The sequence below is a fragment of the Oncorhynchus gorbuscha genome, linkage group LG25 (assembly GCF_021184085.1).
Source record: "Oncorhynchus gorbuscha isolate QuinsamMale2020 ecotype Even-year linkage group LG25, OgorEven_v1.0, whole genome shotgun sequence".
In the NCBI taxonomy this organism is placed as follows: Eukaryota; Metazoa; Chordata; class Actinopteri; order Salmoniformes; family Salmonidae; genus Oncorhynchus; species Oncorhynchus gorbuscha.
In genome coordinates, this window is record NC_060197.1 from 19,501,666 (window position 1) to 19,515,234 (window position 13,569).

Here is a 13,569-nt window from a genome sequence, read left to right on the forward strand (position 1 = left end):
ACAAACCGGCCCAGCTGACCACTGAGCAGTCAAACAAGCATGAAAGGCACGCTTTGTTTTAATCAAAATAATATCCCACATTCTTTAATCATATCAGAAAAACCACACCATGCTGATACTGTGACAGACTCACCCTTTTTAAGAGGCAGGCAAGGCAACCCACTACACCATTGTTTCCCCACTCCTCCAGTACCCCAACAGCACACCTGATTCAACTTGTCAACTTATTATCAAGCTCTCAATGAGTTGAATCAGGTGATTTTGTCTGTGGCTACAACACAAATGTGTGGTGTTGGGGGTACTCGAGGACCGGAGTTGAGAACCACAGCACGACACCCTTCATACTTGAACTTATTTGCCAACTTCTTGGTCACAACTGATATAACGCTACAGATCTGTGACCACAAAGACTCAGATTCACACAGTCTAAAACCTCTACCAAAGAACCTTAGAGTTAGATTGAATTCTATAGCTGATAACTCAAACCAGGCTTTAATATCTTTCATTCCAACAAAGCCTCTGTCAGTAAAACACAACTCGTGTCCTACATCTGATTCCAGCAGACATCTCACAGAATAACATTGTTGGCTTTCTGTTCAGTGCCCGCACAAAACACAGCAGACAGTGTGCATCTCAAATGGCACCCTATTGCCTATATAGGCAATAGGGTGCCATTTAGGACGTATCCGTTGTTAGTGTATTTAACCACTGCGTTTAAATCCAAGACAGCACTTAAACAGCACACTCACTATTTCGACTGGTCTGGACAATGGTATCTGTTTCTTATCATATTTTTACATAGTAAGGGAGGGAAGGGATTAAAATCATTTTGGTTTGCAACCACCGGGAAAACTTCACAGCATAACAGACAGTTACAGTAAGTTGTCTTTATCCTTTCTCTCTGGGGATGGATTCACACAAGGATAGAGAACTTGTTTGGTGCTAGATGACCTCTGTCCTCTCTTACAATTTGACCCAAGGACAGGGATAGTGACAGTCAGGTAGGATACCATTGGAGAAACTCAATTGCATCTCCTCGTTTTCTCAAAACCCATTGGAAGAGAAGGGACCTCACCTCTGGCTCTCTCATCCAATGGGTTTTGAGAAGCCGGCGAGGGGAGAGGATGTGAGGAGTATGCAATTGAGATTCTCCCAATGTCCCCGTTAGCCATGTATATTAATATTTTTGGCATGACAGATTTAGGAGCTACAGTGTAGCCACTTGTGACTAGGACAGTGGTTCCCAAACTTGGTTTCGGGACCCCATGTGGAGTCCCCCGAAATTGAAATGGGGTCCCCTGAGAAGATCTGTAATCTTACCAAACAAATTCACTTTCTCTTCAAATAGATATATAATACAACCTTCTAGAGTCAACTAAGAACCTCTTATACTGTAAGACTTTACTTTCATGTCGTTGTGTTTCTGGACAGCCGGCAGGACCTAGCATTGAGTGAATATGAACAAACACAGCATTAAAATAGGGGATATCATTTTTCCAAGTTGGGACCCCTGGATATTCTAGTGACAATTTTAGCTAATGTTCAATACAAGTTTGATAACCCCTGGACTAGGACTTCCTGCATGTGTCAAGTGGAAATCCACCCCCATCAAATTACTTTTACACATTTGTTTCTGATACCCCCAGGTGCCCTAAAGATAGAGAATCAAATAGCAAGATGGTCATGTTATTAATCATATGTTAAGATAGATATCATAGACGAATTGCTAAGACTTTTATGGGTTAAACATTGTGTGCCATAAAGGGATTCTTTCTGGTACCACACCAAATATCACTTGACTTTCATCCTATTCACCCCAAATACTCTACAGTGTAGGAAAAGATGAGACCAACCAGCACATTTAAGTAATCTCAACTCATCCATACAGCATAAAAGACCATATGAGGTCGGACCACCATGTTGACAATTACACAGAACTGGCTTAGCTGGTATCCGTTACAAAACAGCAGAGGCATTTGTCATCATCAGTAATATGCATGGACAAACACATGGCATCGCTTATATGTAAAAGGAAAAAGCATAAACAGTCAGGAATCTGTAACCCCCCTCTGCTCCAATGAGATTGTAAATTACACATACAGTATGGGAGATGAAAAGTAAACTAACCCAGGGGGGCGTTGGTATGAGGGAGTGTTTACGACAAACCTAAGTGGCTGCTTTGTAATTAAATCTAATTTACAATATTTAGAAAACCTTAAACTAAGATAAATTGTTGCAATGTTTAGGGGGTAAAAACACTCAATGCAAATCCATGTTTTGGGCCATTATTGTCCTTGCAGCATCTTGAAGCTTTTTAAAAGCAGATGAACGGAATAGGAAACATTTTGTTTACAGTTTCTCAATTGCTAACAAGCATTGGTCAATACTGAAGCCACTTTTTCAAAACTCTTCAGTCTGCATTACCAACATGCATCTCAGCCAAAAAGTTAATCTCACCTCAAACTCACTCAAACGAATGAACACTATGGGAGACCGAGAGCTGGTTTCAAGCACAGGGTATAGCAGGTGTTTAATTGTAAAGGTTGATAACAGGAACTCCAATAGGCTACGGTACAGGCAAGGAATAGGCAAAATACCTCATTAGTGAGGCAGGCCAAAACTATCATACATGGGAGGATTACATTACGGGAAACCCAGCACTCAGACTAGAAGCATGTCACAAAACAAACAATACCTCACAATGATGAGGTGTAAAGAACTGAACTAAATATTGTGTGATAATGACATACAGGTGTGCGAACAGGTGATCAGAATTCAGGTGGTTGGGATCTGGAGAGTGAGCTGCGTTAAGGGGATCTTTGTGTTGAGAGTGTGATTTGGAAGCAGATGTTACACAAACCACCAAAACACTTCATACATATCTCAAGATAAGCTTGTTCGACCATAACACTGGCAACAATTCTCACTCAGAAAGCACACATTGTAACTTATAACACCGATCTAAAAAACACTAACAGTGTCTTTTTTGGCTCTCCTTTATTTTTTGCATATGGTAATATACTTGTAAAAAGATTTTCTATATGTTTCTATCTGGTTTCTGCAGAAATGCGCAACATTTAGCATCATTCTGTTTTTAATGTGTTTTTAACAGTTTTGGAAAGAGTGCGTTAGTATTTGAAAACGTGCTGCAAATATATAGTTTTGCAGGTGGTGGAGTATGAATGAAAAAAAGAGTTAATAGATTTTGGAGAATGTGGTCATTGAATGTATTTTGACAAATTTTTATTATGACAAATTATTCACAGTTTGGTCCACATACACTTCTGGTTCGCTGACTGTGTGAAGAGTTTTGACGATATGACTTCAGTTTTGACCAATGCATGTTAGAAATTGAAAAGAAAACTGTAATATGCTCCACATAAATGTCTATGGAAATGATCCCTTTCCATGCAAGCTATTGCTAGGATTTATGCATTTTAAATATCGCTTTGAGATTCAAACCTGTTCCATATTTCTATTTGTATTTATTAAGGATACCCAGTAGCTGCTGCCAGGGCAGCAACTACTCTTCCTGGGGCCAAACACATTAAGGCACTTACATTACACATAAAACCAAAAATAAAACAGTACATCATTTAACATTATTACACCACTACATATCTACAATTGTTACATGGTTTTAACGTTCAGAAAATACCCCTTTTGGCCAACATAAAATATTTATTATTTATATTAACATCGACACGTGTATTTCACTGGTAAGTCAACTATTTACTATACTGCTATTACAGTTAATCAGAATGGAAAGGCTAAGCTTCCAAAAGAATCCTTTGAATATTAAAACATCATGCGGGATAAGCATGCACTGTGCCAGACATTTATTAGTTCAAGACGGAGCAAGAAAATGGTGCCATGATTATGTAGGATGAAGTTAGTTTCCCCCAGAAACTGATCTAAGAAACTGATTTCTTCTCCCTTATGGTTTTTACCAATAGAGAGAGACAATACACTTAAGAATGGCTGAGCTCAGATGATATAGCCTAATCTTCCAGCTTTTGCATCTCCCTTACCTCTACCCCATGCATATTGTCATTGTTTCCACTTATGTTTCAACTTTCATATTTTTATTAATGTAGTACCCATGAATTTCAGTATATTCCATATTAAAATAGAATGATGCCAATGAAGTTCTGGATTGTCTCTGTGGGAAAGCAATGCTCTAAATGTCCACATGAGGTCTCTTCTCATCCATATTTGCAGCATAAAAAGTGCTGGAGATCATACTGTTCAACACCCTCCAAACCTTGCAGTGGTTCCGCCATTTTGATTCCCACCTTGGCAAGAGAGTAAGCATCGATAGTATTGATACACAAGTAACCAGTTCATAGCTGAATCGGTGATTTTCCACTGGGCGTATTATTACTTCCTGAAAAGAGTATTGGACGTTTAAAGACATCTTTTCACCTTTTATGTAACTATCTGCAAATTGCAAACGTTCATTTGCACTGTCCCTTTTTGGGGCAAAATGTCAAAAGCAAAGACAGGAAAAGTAAAGGCCCTTATATCACAGCACTACATTGTGAAGTTATAGTTATGTACTGATCATTGGTTCCCATTATAAACTGGTTGTTCCCAAAATAGTGGATTTGGGAACCAAACACATATTAGATTTATATCAGATTAAGTCTTTCTTGAATATACTGAGTGCCATTAGTCCACAGGGTTAGATGTTTTTGTTGAAACATACAATCTCACACACACACACACACACACACACACACACACACACACACACACACACACACACACACACACACACACACACACACACACACACACACACACACACACACACACACACACACACACACACACACACACACACACACACACACACACACACACACACACACACACACACACACACACTGCTTAACAGGTTTTGGCAGGTTCTAATGGCTCAACCCACAAGGCAAAAGAGTCATGTCGCATTAGTGCTGACCTTGCTGATTGAGCTTGATTATAATCACATGGGTCAACTCTGAGGTCAGCTGAACGGGTAATTTGTTTTAACTTTAACAACCATTTCTGCTTCTCAAAGCACATGTTGAAGAAAACACTAGCATACATGCTAATGTATGTAGCCTGATATTTGCAGTACTCGACTCGGCAGGAAAGAGAGACTGGCTAAATCAAACAACTGGCTAAATCGTAGACAACAGGTGTAGACTAATAGTGAAATGCTTAGTTACAGGTCCTTCTCCAACAATGCAGAGTTTACTATGAAGATAAAAATAGTGACACAAGGAATAAATAAATACACAGTAAATACATAGTGAATAACAATAATGAGTAAAGTAACATGGCTATATATAGGGAATACCAGTACCAAGTCAACGTGCAGGGTAACGAGATAATTGAGGTAACTGTGTACATATAGGTAGGGGTAAAGTGACTAGGCAACAGGATAGATAATAGACAGTAGCAACAGCGTATGTGGTGAGTGTGTTTGTATGTGTGACATACCCACTTCCCAACTGTGTGTGTGGACCATGTTAATTCCTTAGTTATTTGGACACAAAGGAATTTGAAGCTCTCGACCCACTCCACTACAGCCCCATCAATGTGGATGGGGATGTGCTTTCCCCTCCGTTTCCTGAAGTCCACGATCAGCTCCTTGAGGGAAAGGTTGTTGTCCTTGCACCACAGTGCCAGATCTCTGACCTCCTCCCTATAGGTTGCCTCATTGTTGTTGGTGATCAGTCCTACCACCGTCGTGTCATCAGCAAACTTGATGATGGTGTTAGAGTCGTGTGCGGCCATGCAGTAATGGGTGAACAGGGAGTACAGGATGGGACTAAGCACACACCCCTGAGGGACCCTGTGTTGATGGTCAGCGTGGCAGGTGTGTTGTTGCCTACATTCACCGCCTGGGGGGCGGCCTGTCAGAAAGTCAAGGATCAAGTTGCAGAGGCAGGTGTTAAATCCCAGGGTCCTGAGCTTGGTGGTGATCTAGGAGGGGACTATGGTGTTGAATGCTGAGCTGGAGTCAATGAACAGCATTCTTCCATATATATTTATTTTGTCCAGGTAGTTTGGAGCAGTGTAGAGTGCAATAGAGATTGCGTCATCTGTGGATATGTTGGGGTGGTAATTGGAGTTGGTTCAGGGTGTCTGGGATGATGGTGTTGATGTGAGTCATGACCAGCCTTTCTAAGCATTTCATGGCTATAGATGTGAGTGCTATGGGGTGATAGTAATGAGTGAAAGAGAAAGAGAGGGAAAAAGAGTGAGAGGGCAAAGAGAAAGAAAGATAAAGAGAGGCTAGTCATTTTGTGGCCCTTGTCATCAGCGCCCTGTTGGGACAACAGATGTGCGATGATGTCATGCAGAAAGGGATAGGGTGTGTGGAGGGGTGGAGCAAAAGAAGTCAGCGTGTGAGGACAGCGGACTGGAGGAGCCTTGATCCAAGTGAGGGAGAGAAAAGGGAAGGGAGGCGGGCAGAGAAAGCAGGGAGGGGGAGAGGGAACACTTTTTCAGCTAATGCTCCTGCAGCCCAGTATTAAGTTATTTATTATAAAGAACACACTGTATATGATGAAAAATGCAGATGTATACATTTATACATATACATTATACGTATACATGTATACATACGTGCTTTATAATTCAGCAACTTTATAGTAACAACCCTAGAGGGCAAATAACTGTAAACAATTATCTACAAAATCCTATATGCATCTACAAAATCATCACTGTTAAAGCTCAAGGTACTGTGTAAATATGCTGAACTTGTGCTACCCTATCTAGCAGCACAACACAAAGCAGTGCATTCTAAACGAGTGGACACACACATGGTTGTAGCTTGTTTGTGCAGTTGTTGCAATGCTCAAATTTATCCTCCGATCCCCTGACTATCCTCAGTATAAGAAGTCAATTGTTCCCTGCGGTATGCTGTGACAATGAGTGTTTGTGGTCATCCGAGGCGTGTGTGTGTGTGTGTGTGTGTGTGTGTGTGTGTGTGTGTGTGTGTGTGTGTGTGTGTGTGTGTGTGTGTGTGTGTGTGTGTGTGTGTGTGTGTGTGTGTGTGTGTGTGTGTGTGTGTGTGTGTGTGTGTGTGTGTGTGTGTGTGTGTGTGTGTGTGTGTGTGTGTGTGTGTGTGTGTGTGTGTGTGTGCGGCTCATTGCTGCTGCACTAGTGGGGACACCTCAAGGTCATAATGCTCCAGTCAGTCACTCTATCAATTCCCTTGCCCTTTGCAATAACGATTATGCAATTATTAGATGAAGATAAACTTTTAGCTTTGCTTGCAGTTGTGGACTGACTCCCCTCCAGTCGAGTCCTCAGGTCCTACTCAGGGTAGTTTCTTCTGGCTTGGCAGCAGGATAATTAAATTAAGGCCATGGGATATTTCTGAATAGGTTTCTGCATATACGCATCCATTCCTGGCATTGTAGTTTGTAAGTGTCTGTGTGAGGGGTATTGTGTGAGAGTCCCAGAGAGCCTCAGAATCAGCGCAGGAAGGCAGATACTATGTCAACCTGTGGGACAAGTGAAAAGTTACGCAGTTCAGGGAGTGTTATTTTTTTCTGGCATGAAATTTAACTATGACTTTGACTTTTTCAGGTTGTGACTGTGACTCTTTTAACATAATGTATCCTACAAGGCCCACAAACTCAACTCTGGACCTCTAAGCCAGTTCTACTACGTTGATTTTCATTGTTCCCTTCTAATTTAAAAAGAATCAGAGACTGGGACCTGGGACACCAGGTGGGTGCAATTAATTGTCAGATAGAACAGAAAACCAGCAAGCTCCGGACCTCGTAGTGTAAGAGTTGAATACCTAGGTCTTCCAGTTCTATTTAATCAGCTAGAGCTAGACACGCTCAATTGACTTTTATAATGCAAAACTTCAATATGTCACTATGGTTCACAACATGTATGTAACCAAAAAAGGTATGAGACTAGCATACAGCTATCATTGCCCTTGCTAACAATAACAAATAGACACAAATGAAAAATATGTTATCATCAGACAGTTAAATACAGCTAAATCTACCGGCAGTAGGTTAGCTACCACACCCCAACAATGCATGGTTCTGTGTGTGACTCTGTCTCTGTCACAGTGTGCTGACATACGGAATGATACTACACTGAATAAAAATATAAACGCAACATGCAACAATTTCAAAGATTGAGTTACAGTTTACATAATGAAATCAGTCAATTGAAATCAATTCATTAGGCCCTAATCTATGGATTTCACATCACTGGGAATACAGATATTCATAGGGTTGTGGATCAGTGTGATCACCATTTGCCTCATGCAGCGTGACACGTCTTCGTCGCATAGAGTTGATCAGGCTGTAGATTTTGGCCTGTGGAAAGTGTACCCACTCCTCTTCAATGGCTATGCGAAGTTGCTGGATACTGGCGGGAACTGGAACACGCTGTCGTACACATCGATCCAGAGCATCCCAAACATACTCAATGGGTGACATGTCTGGTGAGTATGTAGGCCATGAAAGATCTGGGACATTTTCAGGTTCCAGAAATTGTGTACAGATCCTTGCAACATGCATTATGTTGCAAGGATCTGTTCAGCATTATCATGCTGAAACATGAGTTGATCGTGGCGGATGAATGGCATGACAATGGGCCTCAGGATCTCGTCACCGTATCTCTATGCATTCAAATTGCGATCCATAAAATGCAATTTTGTTTGTTGTCCATAGTTTATGCCTGCCCATACCATAACCCCACTGCCACCATGATGCACTCTGTTCACAACTTTGACATCAGCAAACTGCTTGCCTACATCACCCCATACACGCTGTCTGCCATCTCCCTAGTACAGTTGAACCCGGGATTAATCCGTGAAGAGCACATTTCTCCAGCATGCCAGTAAGTTCGAAAGTGAGCATTTGCCCACTGAAGTTGGTAACGACGCCGAGTTGCAGTCAGGTCAAGACCTTGGTGAGGATGATGAGGATGCAGATGAGCTTCCCTAAAACGGTTTATGAGTTTGTGCAGAAATTCTTTGGTTGTTTCATCAGCTCTCCGGGTAGCTGGTCTCAGACGATGCTGTCATGTATTGTATTGTCATGTCTTGTCCCTGTGCTTTCTCTTCTCTTCGTTTCCCCCTGCTGGTCGTATTAGGTTTCTTTCTCTCTCTTTATCCCTCTCTCTCTCTATCGTTCCGTTCCTGCTTCCAGCTGTTCCTCATTCTCCTAACGACCTCGTTTACTCTCTCACACCTGTCCCCTATTTTGCCCTCTGATTAAGTCTCTATTTCTCTCTCTGTTTCTGCTTCTGTCCTTGTCGGATTCTTGTTTGCTTTGCCTTTGTTCCGTCCTGTTGTATTCTGTCTCGTCATCAGATACTGCGTGTGAGCAGGTGTCTCTATCCTCTACGGCCCGCGCCTACCCGAAGGGACCTGCAGTCTGTTGCCGCTAGCCCTGCAACTCTCCTCAACAACTAGAAGGAGGACTCTCCTGTTAAAATAGAGGATTTGTGTTTTCCCTGTTTGGACTTCCCCTGTAATGATTGAGGATTTATGTTTTCCCTGTTTGGACATTAAAAGACTCTGTTTCTGTTATATCGCTTTTGGGTCCTCACTCACCTGCATAACAGATGCCGCAGGTGAAGAAGGCGGATGTGGAGGTCCTGGCCTGGCGTGGTTACGTGTGGTCTGCGGTTTTGAGGCCAGTTGGACGTATGCCAAATTCTTTAAAACGACATTGGAGGTGATTTATGGTACAGAAATTAACCTTCAATTTTCTGGCAACAGATCTGTTGGACATTCCTTCAGTCAGCATGCCAATTGCACACTCCCTCAAAACTTGAGATATCTGTGCCATGTGTTGTGTAATTATGTGATATTAAGACATTATTGTGAGATGCTATGTCATAATTAGAAGATAGATTGTCATTATTCTGAGATGCTAAGTCATTATTATGAGATGCGTTTTAGGTGGTCTCTATCACATGAATTCAATGTGCACTTTGCATCAGGCCCTCCTCAACTTTCAAGCATAACCGTATGTATATCCTATAGTCAATCTCACACTGTGTGTGTGTGTTTGCATGTGTGCGTGCGAGCGAGTTTGTGGTGATATTGTTATATTAATGTATTGGAGAGTTTTGTTGATGTGAGTTAATGTCTGTTTGATGTGCCTGTTTGATGACATCTGGTTGACATCAGATTTAGGTTTCACTTCGGGCCTAAGAACAGCCCTTAGTTGGGAGTTATCACACAATAATCCCTGGGTTCTCATGCCTTATTGCTTAAGTATCTCATTATTATTACTTAGTATCTCATTATTATGACATACTATCTCGTTATTAGGATTTATTATGCCTTCAGACTTTTTTCACATTTTGTTGTGTTACTTTCTGAATTTAAAATGGATTAAAATAAGATTTGTTTGTCAATGGCTTACACACAATACCCCATAATGTCATAGTGGAACTATGTTTTTTTTATGTTTACAAATTGATAAAAAATGTAAAGCTGAAATGTCTTGAGTCAATAAATATTCAACCCTTTTGTTATGGCAATCCTAAATAAGTTTATGAGTAAAAATGTGCTTAACAAGGCACATAATACTCACTTTGTGTGCAATAATAGTGTTTAACGTGATTTTTGAATGACGACCTCATCTCTGCACCCCAGAAAAATACAATTATCTGCAAGGTCCCTCAGTCGAGCAGTGAATTTCAAACACAGATTCAACCACAAAGACCAGGGAGGTTTTCCAATGCCTTGCAAAGAAGGGAACCTATTGGTAAAAATATAAAAAGCAGACATAAAATATCCCTTTAAACATGGTGAAGTTGTTAATTACACTTTGGATGGTGTATCAATACACCCAGTCACTACAGTCACCTATCTCCATTGCTGGAGAGGAAGGAAACCGCTCAGGGATTTCACCATGAGGCCAATTTTAATTGGTGTGACAGGAGAATACTGAGGATCAACAACATTGTAGTTACTCCACAATTACTAACCTAATTGACAGAGTGAAAATAAGGAAGTCTGTAGAGAATACAAATATTCCAAAACATGCATCCTGTTTGCAACAAGGCACAGAAGTAAAACTGAAAAAAAAATGTGGCAAAGCAATTAACTGTTTGTCCTGAATACAAAGTGTTATGTTTGGGGCAAATCCAATACAACACATTACTGAGCACCCCTCTCCATATTTTCAAGCATAGTGGTGATTGGATCATGCTATGGGTATGCTTGTAATCATTAAGTACTGGGGAGTTTTTCAGGATAAAAAAGAAACCGAGTGGAGCTAAGCACAGGCAAAATCCTGGAGGAAAACCTGGTTCAGTCTGCTTTCCACCAGACATTGGGAGATGAATTCACCTTTCAGCAGGACAATAACCTAAAACACAAGGCCAAATATACACTGGATTTGCTTACCAAGAAGGCAGTGAATGTTCCTGAAAAGCCGAGTTACAGTTTTGACATAAATCTACTTGAAAATCTATGGCAAGATCTGAAAGTGGTTGTATAGCAATGATCAAACAACCAATTTGACACTGCTTGAATAATTTTGAAAAGGATAATGGGAAAATGTTGCACAATCCAGGTGTGGAAGACTCTTAGCGACTTACCCAATAACACTCACAGCTGTAATCGCTGCCAAAGGTGCTTTTACAAAGTATTGCCTCAGGAGTGTGAATACTTATGAAAATTATACATGTGTAGAAAGTTTTTTCCTGAAAGTTTTTTCTATGGGAACCCTGTTATCCAAATTAAATAACGGTAGTCACAGTAGTCTATAGCCTGTAAATTAGCTATAGGCTAATTATGAGGAAAAGTGTCTTCTAGCCCGAGGCTAATTATGCGGAAAAGTGCCTTCTTGTCTTGCACAGTAATTTAAAGCAATGCAGTTACAAATAATACTTTACAATACTTGTATCATACCACAAATTAGCTACCGCTCATCTAGAATTCCTACAAACATGTTGAACCCTCATATAACAGAATACAATAGCTAAATCATATCTGTTGACATGGAATCATATAGCCGAATCACAAGTCCAGGCATGAAATCACCTGACACTGCATGCCCGGAGGAAAAATATATATGCAACAGCACATGCTTTATTCCAGTGAACACAGGTAGATTAAACAGGTGCATTGTGCCTAGGCCTAGCCTACTCGTTTACTGGGTGCCTTTTTGGTGAAGGTATTTTTGGAAAATAGGCTAGGCCTACATGCCTGGAAATTATTATGAAATTGATATGATGGCCTACATTGACAGAACATTGACAAAACGTGTGTTTGAGACCTAGACCTATGCCTCTCATTTGCATTTACTTGAAACTGCCTTGGTAAAATGACAAAATATGCTGACAGTAGGCTAGCCTAGCCTATATGAACACGAGTCTCAGGTCTATTCTAGTAGGTATACATTGGAAAATGAGTGTAATAAAGAAATGAACAGGAGTAGCCAAAACGTGGTGCCTCAAGTTTTTTATATAGCTGGAAGATGTGATGAGTTCGCCGACTCTTTTAAAAATGTTCATTCAGAATATTATAGTGTTGCATGCATGCATGCATTATATTTAAAACAACAGATGTGTGTGCATGGCTGTTTGTTTGCAGTAGTCTAATGCTCCACACTATCGACACCTCTTATATTTTGTAAATGTGTAATTGTAGTAGGACTATGCTCGGTCCAGTGGTTTTCATATCTGAGATAGTGCAGCGATAGGCAGGCAGCTGCGAATCACAGTTCACCTTAGCCGAACTTTGCAAATCTATTTCAGCAATGGCAGAAGGAACACAGTGAGTTTATCGGGTCTACTGATAGTCCGGCCCCACCGCCGATGTGGCGAGCGAGGAAATGTTGGTAGCCTATTCTGAATGAATATTTTTCAAAGAGTCTGCGAACTCATCACATCTTCTTTTGCTATTGATGCTTCTTTGCAGAAGTTTATATAGGCCTACTTTGCTACAATGTCACAATGTATCTACTCAGAGCGCGGGTCACTACACAGCCTAGTCTTCTTTTCTCACACTCGCATCGTTGTTGCCGTGTTGCAGCGAGGCACAATACTTGGAATTGGACTTGAGGGAGAGACAGACAAACACAGGGTGATGGTCGCTCAAGAATTGAACTTCATCTTAAAATTGGCGTCCATGTCAAATCAACGTTCATCTTCTTTTTTCCATAAGAAATATACATTTTCTGTGATTCAATGACAAACTACAAGGAGATATGAGGAAAATACAGATGTTTGAAGAAAAGCAACTAAACGTAAGTTAATGTGCTCCATAAAAACAAACTGCATTTATTGTAGGTAATGGCCGTTTCAAATCGTGTGCTGTCTGCTGGTGGACGGCATGTATTTTCAGTGCGGTGGATGACACGATTCAGCGACTGAGATGTTCGAATTAAGTTTTCACTGGTAATTATTTAAACCGCAAACTCAAATGGCCCCCAACAATGTTATGTTGTTCCTTACAATGACATCACAGAAAACAAACCAATATCAATATTCAAGGGAGATGATAGGCTACAGCCTTAAATTCACAGTTGCAGTTAAAGAAAGAAAGAGGTCAGTTTTAGTTCAAGGTTTATACAATAT